Genomic DNA, 12,522 nt, shown 5'->3' with positions numbered 1-12,522 from the left:
TGGATGTTTTTAAGTTCTTTCCTATTTTACATTTACACAATCATTTAATAATTACCACATGTATATATATTATTTCCAAAGTTAATATTTATAAATTCGAAATAAAAAATATTATTTATATTTTCAGTATTTCAAAATGTATTTATTGAAAAAACTTCATGAAACTCGATATTTTTTACGAATATTCAAATAATTTTCATAAAAAACATATTTTTTTTAAATACTAAAATATTAAAATAAAAGGAATATGTTGTTGCTGTTTTTTTTTTTGTTTTTTTTTTTCAATATTTTAGAATATTCGAATATCCATTCCATTAAAAATTATAATAAAAAATTGTTTTATTTTTTAATTGAACTATTTAATAAATATACACTATTTTTTGTATATAATTTTTATTATACCATATTTCAAATTAAAAATAATTATACTATTTAATAAATATGTAATATTTTGAAATTTAAAAATTTAACAATTTAAATGCAGTATATTTTAATAATTTAAAGCATATTTGTTGTTTTCTAAATATTTTGTGATCTCCAGCCCGCAATTGTTAGGACAAGAAATTGTTTTCTAAATGCAGTAGTTTGTCAGTATATTTGGAAAACACTATTTAATATATAATATGTTAAGAACTATAAACCGGATTATGCATTATATTTGTCAATTACTATTTCAAATAAAATATCAAATCACCAATACAAAGGAATCTTTAATATTCCAAGATTCATTCATATCATCTTTAATTGATTTAATTTACACTTTAATTCAAAATTGAATGGTAAAAAATAAAAATCGTATCTTCATATTTAATGTTTTTATATTCCAAGATTTTTTTCTACAAGTTATTATTTTTTTTTTTTTTGGGTTGTTTCCTTTATTTGTTTGATTTGATTTCATTTACTAATATATAAATCTTTTTTATTTTTTATTTTTCCATAGAATTAAGTTCATTTTCAATACTATATAAACCCCTCAATGTTCATTTCATTTTTATCTACCACCATTCGATTACAAAGTGCACAATGTTCGTATTATACAGTTTCATATTACATTTGTTTTTATCATTTCTTATAGATTATTATAAGTATATATGCATAGTTTTATATTCATAATTATTTTTATATATACATATAAGTACTATTTGTATTTTTTTTCTTTTGGATTTTAATTTAAAAATATATTTTTTTAATTGTTTTCGTGAATTTTATTAAATAAAGTCGTTCGTACTTTATGAAGATCATAAAAAATTGTTTGCGCTCAGTCCAAACAATGTGTTCTTTGCAACGCGTATTTTGATCCTAATTTTGATCCATGTATGTGCATCTCATGTAGGGAATCAATCAAAGTCGTTCCACGGTCTGGATCTTGCATTGTATGTGGGATGACTGAAATGGAATATTTCAAATCTTTCTTTTGTTGTGGTTTATGCGATGAGGCTTTTATACATGAACGATCTATTCCTACAAATCATTGATGATGTTGAAGCGGTGGATAATGGTTCGATATGTTATTTTACAAAAATATTTTCACGTTATGATATGCACAAACTGGTACGTTATTTATTATATATATTTTTCTTATTCAATAGATGCGTTTGTGATTATACTTTTATTAACAATTTTCATTTTAATTATGTTGTAGTACCTGCGCAAAACTTTCACCGAGACTGCTGGATTGGTTGCCAAGAAACATATCCCTGTTGAATGCGAAGAAGGTTGATTGAATAAAATTAGTTTGTATGAAGGAAAAAATAAATCACGCGGAGTATACCTAACAATTGGTTGTAATTCGTTTTGTACATCGAATCATCTTATTATTGGCAACACATATTCGTTATCGTTCGACGCCATAAGAAATATAATAAAAGTTACAAACATAGAATAGTTTATTACATTTTGCAATTATATTTGGTAATTATTCTAATGTTTTTATTTTCTACGTCTTCATGTCTTTATGGAGTATCCTAGACATAAATATTTTGATTTTGGTGTGATAATATATATTTTATTAATTTCTTGATACATCTATATATATTTGTTTTACGTTTATAGATTGTTCCTACTGTATTTTATTAATTATTTTTTTATAAATTCAATGTGAATTGTCGTATACAATACGCAATTAATATTCTCGGGCAACATCATTTATAATTAATAATATACATATATATTAATATGCATCAACAAGACCTAATATACATATATGATTGTACCTTATTTGTATAATAATTTTTTCATGAAATATTTTCTATACGTGTCTTAATTATAAAATTGTATGAACTAGAATACCAAATTATATATAGATATACTTAACTTACACTTCAAAATTATATATAGTTCGATAAAATTAGTTTGATAAAAAAAAATCCATACTAGCAGTAGTGGATTAGTAAAATAGTCTAAAATTTGTGCACACATTAGAAAGGAATACATATAAAGATTTGTTAATTAAGTTTATAGTTCATAAATTCAATAATGTTAGTTTTGAATTGTTGATTGTTCGAAATGTTTTAATATATAAGTTTTCAAAGTCATCTATTATAATCTATATATAATATAAGAAGATGATCTATGCCCTCAATGATTGACATGTGGCAAATGATAATGTCATTTATCAAAATTGCTTAGTTGGAGTTCAATTGATAAGCTGAATTCTTCAATTGGTGAGTTGTTAATTTTATTTTGGTATGTATTCGAGTTATTTCCTATTTAACATTTAAACATCCATCAATTATTATTATTATTATTATTATTATTATTATTATTATTATTATTATTATTATTATTATTATTATTATTATTATTATTATTATTATTATTATTATTATTATTATTATTATTATTATTATTATTATTATTATTATTATTATTATTATTATTATTATTATTATTATTATTATTATTATTATTATTATTATTATTATTATTATTATTATTATTATTATTATTATTATTATTATTATTATTATTATTATTATTATTATTATTATTATTATTATTATTATTATTATTATTTATGTATTCATTTTTACCTTTTGTTCTTTTTACTAAGCTATAATATGTTATTATTACCATTAATGTTAGTATTAGTATTTATGTTAGTTTTAGTATTAGTATTAGTATTCGTATTAACCATTAATATTAGTATTAGTATTAGTATTAATATTTTTATTAGTGTTAGTATTTTTATTAGATTTAGTATTAGTATCTGTATTAAATTAATATTAGTATTGTACGTATCATTGTTTAGAGTTAAGAGTATATTTTAAATAACGATTTTCATTAATTAAGAATACGGTGATTTGTCCTATGCTGCTTGCAATATCGTGTACAAAGAAGTATTTCAACAGTTGTATTTCAGGGAATATGAAGATACACTTTAACAAACATCATTTATATATTATATGCATGTCCATGTTTTTCGTTGACTCATACGTGTACATTTAATGTGCTTTTTATTTTTAGTGAATAGTTTTTTTCGAATTATTCCTTTTTTTGGGCAAAGTAATTCTATGCACACATTCTTCATTATATATATATATTTGTTTTCTTTAGATAACGTGTTGAACTTATATATTGACACTAATAAATAATTATATCTTATTCATCCGGTAATGGTTGATTTGGCAGTAGTTTCCTGTGTTGTTGCATCAAGATTCAGATTAATGCGTAAGAGTGGTGTTCTAAATCAATCTCCACTCATGGAGTTGCTTGTGGCATTTAGTATGACTGTTCCAACGTTGTTAGTTTGTATTTATGTGGATTTTTTGTGATAAAATGAAATGCAATTGTTTTTTTATTTTTGGATCATTTTAAATTTAAATCTTCGATATTTTTTAATTCATTGGTTTTTTAAATTAGTGCAATTTTTTGACCTTCGAATTAATCCCTGTTTCCGGTCACGGTCAATTGTACGTACCGTTGTTTCGAGTGAAGAGTATATATATATATATATATATATATATATATATATATATATATATATATATATATATATATATATATATATATATATATATATATATATATATATATATATATATATATATATATATATATATTCTTTATCTACGTAATGACTTTGACTTATATATTGAAAATGAAGAAAAATAACAGGTTATTCGTCTTATGGTCGTAGATCTAATTGTAGTTCCGTGGTCTTATTTAACAATATTCAGATTAATGTGCAAGACTGGTGCATTACTTTGATTTCAATCTCGGAGTTACTTGCTACATTCAAACGTGGATGGTGCTTAGAACATTATCCATTTATTTTTTATGGGGACTTTTGATTGATAAATTAAGATACGAATTTGTTATTTATTGTTCAATTGTATTTTTTTACATTCTCGACATACTTTTTATTCGTTGGTTATCTACATTAACTCATTCTAAGTTTTTGAATTAATCCCGTGCATCGCACGGGTGAGTTACTAGTTTTCTGTAAAAGAAAATATATGTATTATTGCTATTTTCCTTTCGATTAAATACATAAATTATAGTCATATTTTACTTATTGTTACCTTCTCCTATTAATAGGAAATTAGAGGGATTAGTGGGGTCTTATCCCAAAAATTAGCTCTTAAATAATTTAAACTCTTCTTTTAATTTGTAAAGCGCGTGAGTGTGTGGGTTTGTAAGATGAAGTGGGATAATCGAATTTGGTCTGACCACAAATATAGCATTGAATATAATTAAAATGAAATTGCTTTTAAGCTTTGTGCTGGTATTTTTTTTTTATAAATACGGCGCCGTTTCGGGCCTGTTTGTGTCAAACTTAAATCAAAATGTTTAATAAGTTACTATTCATTAATGCACTATATCTTTATAAGTTACTAAATATATATATCGAAATGTAATTTTTTTTAATTGAATAAAGAATAATATTGTACTGAATTATTATTTTATTTATTTATTTTTTGGATGGGAAATATTGTATTAAATTGAAATGCTTGAAACTTGAAATGAATAAGGTATCAAAGGGGTCCCAAGGCTTAAAATGAAAGATTAGGTTTCAAGAATGTCTCGGCCCTATTATTATATTTCCGGGTTAAAACATAAAACTACAAGAAGTACCCAAGACCCATATGAATGTGGGTAATATTTGTCGGGTCGGGTGTCCTAGAACTAACTTGAAGAAAAAGAAATCATTTAATTGAAAATTCAAAATGAGACATGGTAATTGGTAAGAAGTATTTTTCTGTCGCATTGCATGTTATAAATTACTTATAAGAAACTTTAATTGTAATAGTATACGTTTATATAATTTAATTTCTATTTAATAGTCAAATACTAAACATAGTCTAAAAATGCTCTGATTCATCGGTAGTGTAAAAGGACTAAGTTCCGACAGTCGGCGGAGCCATAATTTTGTAACGCGATGACTCATTTTTCTTTCAAAATATATTCATAAAATATAGCACAAAATAATAAGTAACTGTTTATATAATTAAATTAAGATAACTCTCTAAAATTACATTACAAAAGGTCTATCTTATTTTTTTATCAATAAAAAGGTCATCTTATAAACTTTCCGTAAACACCTCAATTTTGTTATTGTTACATTACATAATAGACATTTAAATAATTTTGCAATAAGTACTCTAAATTCATATTGTTTAAATATATTTTTTTTCGTTCGAAAAAAACAGGTTTATTTCCGCAGAACTCCGACCAGTTGCGCCTTCTCCGGCAGATACTCACCACCTTCATCAACTGGAACGAGTTGAGGACACGCGCTCTGCAGTACCACAACGATACATTTTGGATAAAGAAAGAAAGAATAATAATAATAACAATAATAATAATAATAATAATAATAATAATAATAATAATAATAATAATAATAATAATAATAATAATAATAATAATAATAATAATAATAATAATAATAATAATAATAATAATAATAATAATAATAATAATAATAATAATAATAATAATAATAATAATAATAATAATAATAATAATAATAATAATAATAATAATAATAATAATAATAATAATAATAATAATAATAATAATAATAATAATAATAATAATAATAATAATAATAATAATAATAATAATAATAATAATAATAATAATAATAATAATAATAATAATAATAATAATAATAATAATAATAATAATAATAATAATAATAATAATAATAATAATAATAATAATAATAATAATAATAATAATAATAATAATAATAATAATAATAATAATAATAATAATAATAATAATAATAATAATAATAATAATAATAATAATAATAATAATAATAATAATAATAATAATAATAATAATAATAATAATAATAATAATAATAATAATAATAATAATAATAATAATAATAATAATAATAATAATAATAATAATAATAATAATAATAATAATAATAATAATAATAATAATAATAATAATAATAATAATAATAATAATAATAATAATAATAATAATAATAATAATAATAATAATAATAATAATAATAATAATAATAATAATAATAATAATAATAATAATAATAATAATAATAATAATAATAATAATAATAATAATAATAATAATAATAATAATAATAATAATAATAATAATAATAATAATAATAATAATAATAATAATAATAATAATAATAATAATAATAATAATAATAATAATAATAATAATAATAATAATAATAATAATAATAATAATAATAATAATAATAATAATAATAATAATAATAATAATAATAATAATAATAATAATAATAATAATAATAATAATAATAATAATAATAATAATAATAATAATAATAATAATAATAATAATAATAATAATAATAATAATAATAATAATAATAATAATAATAATAATAATAATAATAATAATAATAATAATAATAATAATAATAATAATAATAATAATAATAATAATAATAATAATAATAATAATAATAATAATAATAATAATAATAATAATAATAATAATAATAATAATAATAATAATAATAATAATAATAATAATAATAATAATAATAATAATAATAATAATAATAATAATAATAATAATAATAATAATAATAATAATAATAATAATAATAATAATAATAATAATAATAATAATAATAATAATAATAATAATAATAATAATAATAATAATAATAATAATAATAATAATAATAATAATAATAATAATAATAATAATAATAATAATAATTTCCAGCAATCATACTAATCATACATGGTTAACAATGATTTCCAGAAAAATATGATTTGCAATATAGAATATGTCTTAAGTTCAATATAAGTTAGATTTGAATAACTGTACTATGTTGAATTGTGTATTAGGTTTAGAATGTTTGAGCTAGAAGGGAAATATATAGAAAGACAACATGTATATGTTGGAGTATTAAGTTGTTTTTGAAAATGGTCGATTTTGACTACAGGCGAGAGAGGCAGTCTTTTAGAGCCCCCAATTTTTCGAAATATTTACGGGCTCCCAAATATTTTTCTTGCATTCGTTACAATTATGTTATATGACTTATATACTTGTTGAATTTTTATACTACTTGCATTTCATGAAATCTCTCATATCAATTATTATTAGCTAGATACTGAGTCATTTTATCAATTTTTTATCCATCTCTTCTAACTTCAAAGAATTTCAGTAGATTGAAAATACTATTTTTATTTTATTATATTTAAACAAATATTACATATATTTACTTGTTTAATATTATTTATGTGAGTATTTTAAAAAAAACTTCAGGGGCTCTACTTCCAACCACCTTAAATTTTTTGTTCACCATGCTTACTTCATTAATACTCTAGTCGTATACCTCAAAAAATTTCAATTACTAATCAAAAAAATTCTTGATCATTTGTACTCGCAATCGTAAGAGCGAATTGACGAACACATCATATAACAGGTGTCCGCTTTTAGTAAGTTTTAAAACTCAGTTAGGGCCCCAATTTTTCAGGAACATACCTAATTTTGGATTATATAGTGCCAGTTTCTACCCAATTAGGGATCATCAAATTTTTTTGAACAAATAATAAATAAAGTTATATTCGTATAACTCTTTTGAGTTCAGTTCGGCACTTCGAGTTTTAAACATTTTTTTTTAAAAACCTTCGAGTTTTAAATTTTGAACGGCCGGAAAAAAATGGTATGTTCATATGTGATTTGTTGAGTTACTAATGTGGGGTTGTGTTATATACTTAGGGCTCTTGCGATTACATATATCAGCTTAAATTAGATTAGATGAGATTGTGTCACTTTTCTACTAACTCATTACTTATTTAGATAATAAGATGTTCAGTTCCTTAGATTAGATCATGTATAAATCTGTTAAATTCATGTATCATATGTGATTTGTCCATCAAACACTTGTATTTAACAAATTAACATGCACTTATTAAGGACAACATGGTCATTTTCAGGTTGTGTCACCCCCTACAAAATTAATCTTAGAGGGGAGGAATGTTCTTAATTAATGTGATGATATAGTAGCACTTAATTGCGGGCTTCAAATTTTTTAGCAGGTTTGATGAAATACAAATCTTACCAACCGAATATGTTACGAACCCCTATTATTTAGTTAATAGGGTCTAATAATGGTAATTGAATGAGCCCTTAAATTTTATGGTAATTGAACTGTGAAGCTAAGGTGAAAAAAATACTCAATGCAATGCAATATTACGTACATTTCACATATGGACGCATATTTTGGTACCATTTATAATAGGGGTTTTTGTGCATCAGTCTCTGAACAACCATCTTTATTATTTTAGGTTAAGTGGCTATATATCTTTCGCCAATAAGCCCTTCCCTTTAATATGTACTATAAATAATGGAAAAACTAATGTATATGACAAAATTACCCCCAACCATTTACACCCGATTCTAAATTTTAACCCCAATTTGATCAATTTTGACCACAAAAATCCAATTTTTATTTTTTTTTAATTTCAGATATTATTTTTTTCCCGCCGGTTTCTACCGTTGACTTTTCGAACTCTTTTTTGTTCTGTTTTTTCCGCCGCCGGTCTCCGACGTTGACTTGTTTTAATGATTTTTTTTTGTTTTTTTACGCCCGCCTCTGAACGTTGACTATAATTGTTAGGTATTACGGTAATTATACTGTCAGTGACAGAAAATTAACGTAATTATACTGTCGTTGACAGTACATTATGTAATTGTACTGTGGTTTACAGTAAATTTATGTAATTGTAATGTCGTTGACAGTACAATTAGAGTCAACAACAATATTATTAATTTTATGGTTTTTTTTTCATTTTGTTTGATTTTTTGACAAGTCAACGTAATTATATTACTGCCGTTGACAGTAAAATAACTGTACACACAATAATATTATTGTCAACAACATCAATATTATTAATTTTTTTCGATTTGTTGTTTTGTTTGAGTTGTTGACGGAGTAACGTAATAATATTACTGCCTATTATTGAAATATTGTTTAAGCACAATAATATTACTGTGATTGACGGTAATATTACTGTTGTTACAGTAATATTACTGCCAACCACAGTAATACTAATTCTTTTGGATTTTTATTATGTTTACCTTTGTTGAACGGTCAACATATTAATATTAATCTATTACACAATAATAATGACTTTTGTTTGTGTTAATATTATTGTGCTAGAAATTAATATATCAATATTGTTGTGTTAAACTGTAGTATAGTTCATTTTACTGTGTTTATAATATAGTTAATATCACTGTCAACCACAGCAATATTGTTGTTTAAACAGGGGAGGAGGCAAAAAGATGTTAAAAAAAAAATTTGAAAAAGTCAACGCCGGAAACCGGCGGAAAAACAGGAAGAAAAATAAAATTCAACGCCGGAGACCGGCGGTCAACGGCGGCGACGGATGAAATTGTACTCAAAATAGTATTTTGGGTCAAAATTGAATAATTTGTGAAATTTGGGGTAAAATTGAGGTTAAATTAAATTAAATGATGAAATTGGAACATATTAAAATGTGATGGGCTATTTTAGTCTTTTACAAACATCTGAACAATGTGTGGACTTTTATGTAAAGAATTTTATGTCTGACCAATTTGTGAAAAAATACTCATTCATGAGCTTATTTCTAAAGTGGCCTATGTGAAATAGTAATTGTTGGTAAAAAAAAATCACACATGTAAGTACACTCGCAAAAAAGTGGTATAGTGGACTAAGATGAATGGAATGTCCATCCCACAAGAAATATGCAAAATTCTAATTACAAAATCTTCAAAACTACTATCTTATTTAGTAATCCATAGCTGGTTGATTGTATTATTAATCTAAACAACCAAGAAATAAAACCAAAAAAGGTATTTATAGAAAGCGAAGGTATGATTTTTCATTCTCCTATGCGTAAATTGTTAATTCACCCGAAGTTCCTCATCTTTACAAATAAAGTTAAAAGTATAACATGCTGAAGTTCCTCATCTTTACAAATGAAGTTAAGTATAACATGCTTTCGCGTGAATTGTAAATTTTATGATCAAAACCACGCTTGGTAATCCTAATACATTCAACGCGATTACGATAACAACATAAAGCACATACATGTACGTACCAACAATGGATACATAATGTTAACATATGTATTCCTACGATATCACTTGCCAATAACAAACTTATCTTGTGAAATCGGCTCGAAGGCTCTTATGTCTAATTATCAAGTTAGATTTTCCGGTTCAATTTCGATAATAATAGATAACAATAAAAATAATACGCTTGTGATCATTCAAATAAACCAAGTACTAGAAGACAAAATCATGAAATCAAATTTGCATAATATATCAAGAAAACGGGTTAACAATCCCCACACAATAAAATTCTAAATTAAGAGCATAGCTACTCATGTTCACATCGAAAAAAAAAAAAATATCAAAAAACTACATAGTTTGAGAAAAAAGAAGCAGAAGATAAAACTATGGTGAACATTTGTCAGATCTCAGTCTTGTTGCGCGCCTTCTCCTTGATACAATGCAAAAACATGTGTTTTGGTTAAGAGAAGCTTCTTTTAAAGATTCTTCTTGACCATGAAGGAAGAGAAACCAAATTATAGTTAAATTCCATGTTTTTGCACCATCATGACCCATTATCGTCGTGGCACGTTTCCATCACCACAATGATGGCATGATGTAGCTACTTGAAAGAGTCTTGTTCTGTCGCCGCAATATCTATTTTCCATCATCGCGGTATTGAACATTTTTCGAATTCAAACATGAATTTTTACCATATTATTGGCCGAATTGAAAAAAAAAATCACAAAGCATAAAAGTTGTAGCATTTTGAGTTATCTTTCCAGTGCCGATTGAATGAGGTCATTTCAGGTTTCAATGAATGAGATGTGAATCAAAAAGGCAAACACTGTCAAAAGAGTAAATTCGATTTCACATTCAACCGTTTGTTTTGCTTCCAAAGTTAAATATTTTCGCCATTATCCATCTATTTAGGCATGTTTACTGGCATAAACACTAATTACGAACACCAAAACCACATAAATCTAATAAAATAACTAAGAAACAAATATTAATCAACGTCTAAAAGTAATGAAGTGAAGTATAAATCATGCCCTCATTAGTAATCTCCTTCGTGTTTTATTGTGCCGGAATATCAATTTATTGGTTGCTCAAGCTAAAAAAAAATAAAAATCAATTGGCGTAAATTTCTGCTCGTGCGTTTATCGTTTATCGTTTTTCGCTTGTATACAATTGACATCTACTTGTAAGTTCCATCCCTCATTATGTTTTGGAGTTCAACTCTATGGAAAATTTCACATATTTGGCACACGTCTTTCAATTGTTGCACAATGCTTTCCACATATAAATATTATATATAATGAGTGCATAATTCGAACTATATTTCATTAATTACTTTAATTTTAGACATTCATTTTCTTGCCTTATCTATAGTAATTTTTATTCGTCTTATGTATTTTTTTTAATGGTTGTAGACATACATAAATGGGTGGAGAAACACAAGTTTGGATGCAAAACAGATGCAGAAAGAAGAAATCGAAAATTGTTTTGTCACTATTTGCTGTTTGATCATATCTCTTTCATCCAATCTCCAAATGACTAGATTCAAGCGGCAATCAATAGCAAACTTGAAGGCTTACACGTTTCATGTTTTTGCGTTTCTCCAAATTCAAACAGGTTAACGGTCAGAATTATCGTCAAAGTGAGACCACAATGACCGTTTTTGTCACCGCTATAAAATATTTTTTCGACCTTGTGGCTTGAATTCTGGAGCTTCCAGAAGAGTGATTTTCGACCTTTTAAGTAACTTTCATACTTTCTGGCCATGTAAGCCTATAAAACGGAATTTCCTACGCACTAAAACACAATTATTTGCACTGAAAAAAGGAGAAGTGTAGGAAAAATGTATTTCTTTTACTTCGAAAAATGTATTTTTTTAATCAATTTTTATTATTTTCATAGAGATCATGAGTAGCTAAACCTTTTTATCGAGGATTTTATTGAAATTGTAGTAAACACATTTTTCTAAAGTTATACAAGTTTGGTTCT

Source organism: Erythranthe guttata, chromosome 4 (genome assembly GCF_056151865.1).
Source record: "Erythranthe guttata isolate IM_541 chromosome 4, IM_541, whole genome shotgun sequence".
Classification (NCBI taxonomy): domain Eukaryota; kingdom Viridiplantae; phylum Streptophyta; class Magnoliopsida; order Lamiales; family Phrymaceae; genus Erythranthe; species Erythranthe guttata.
This window is presented reverse-complemented; position numbering follows the sequence as displayed.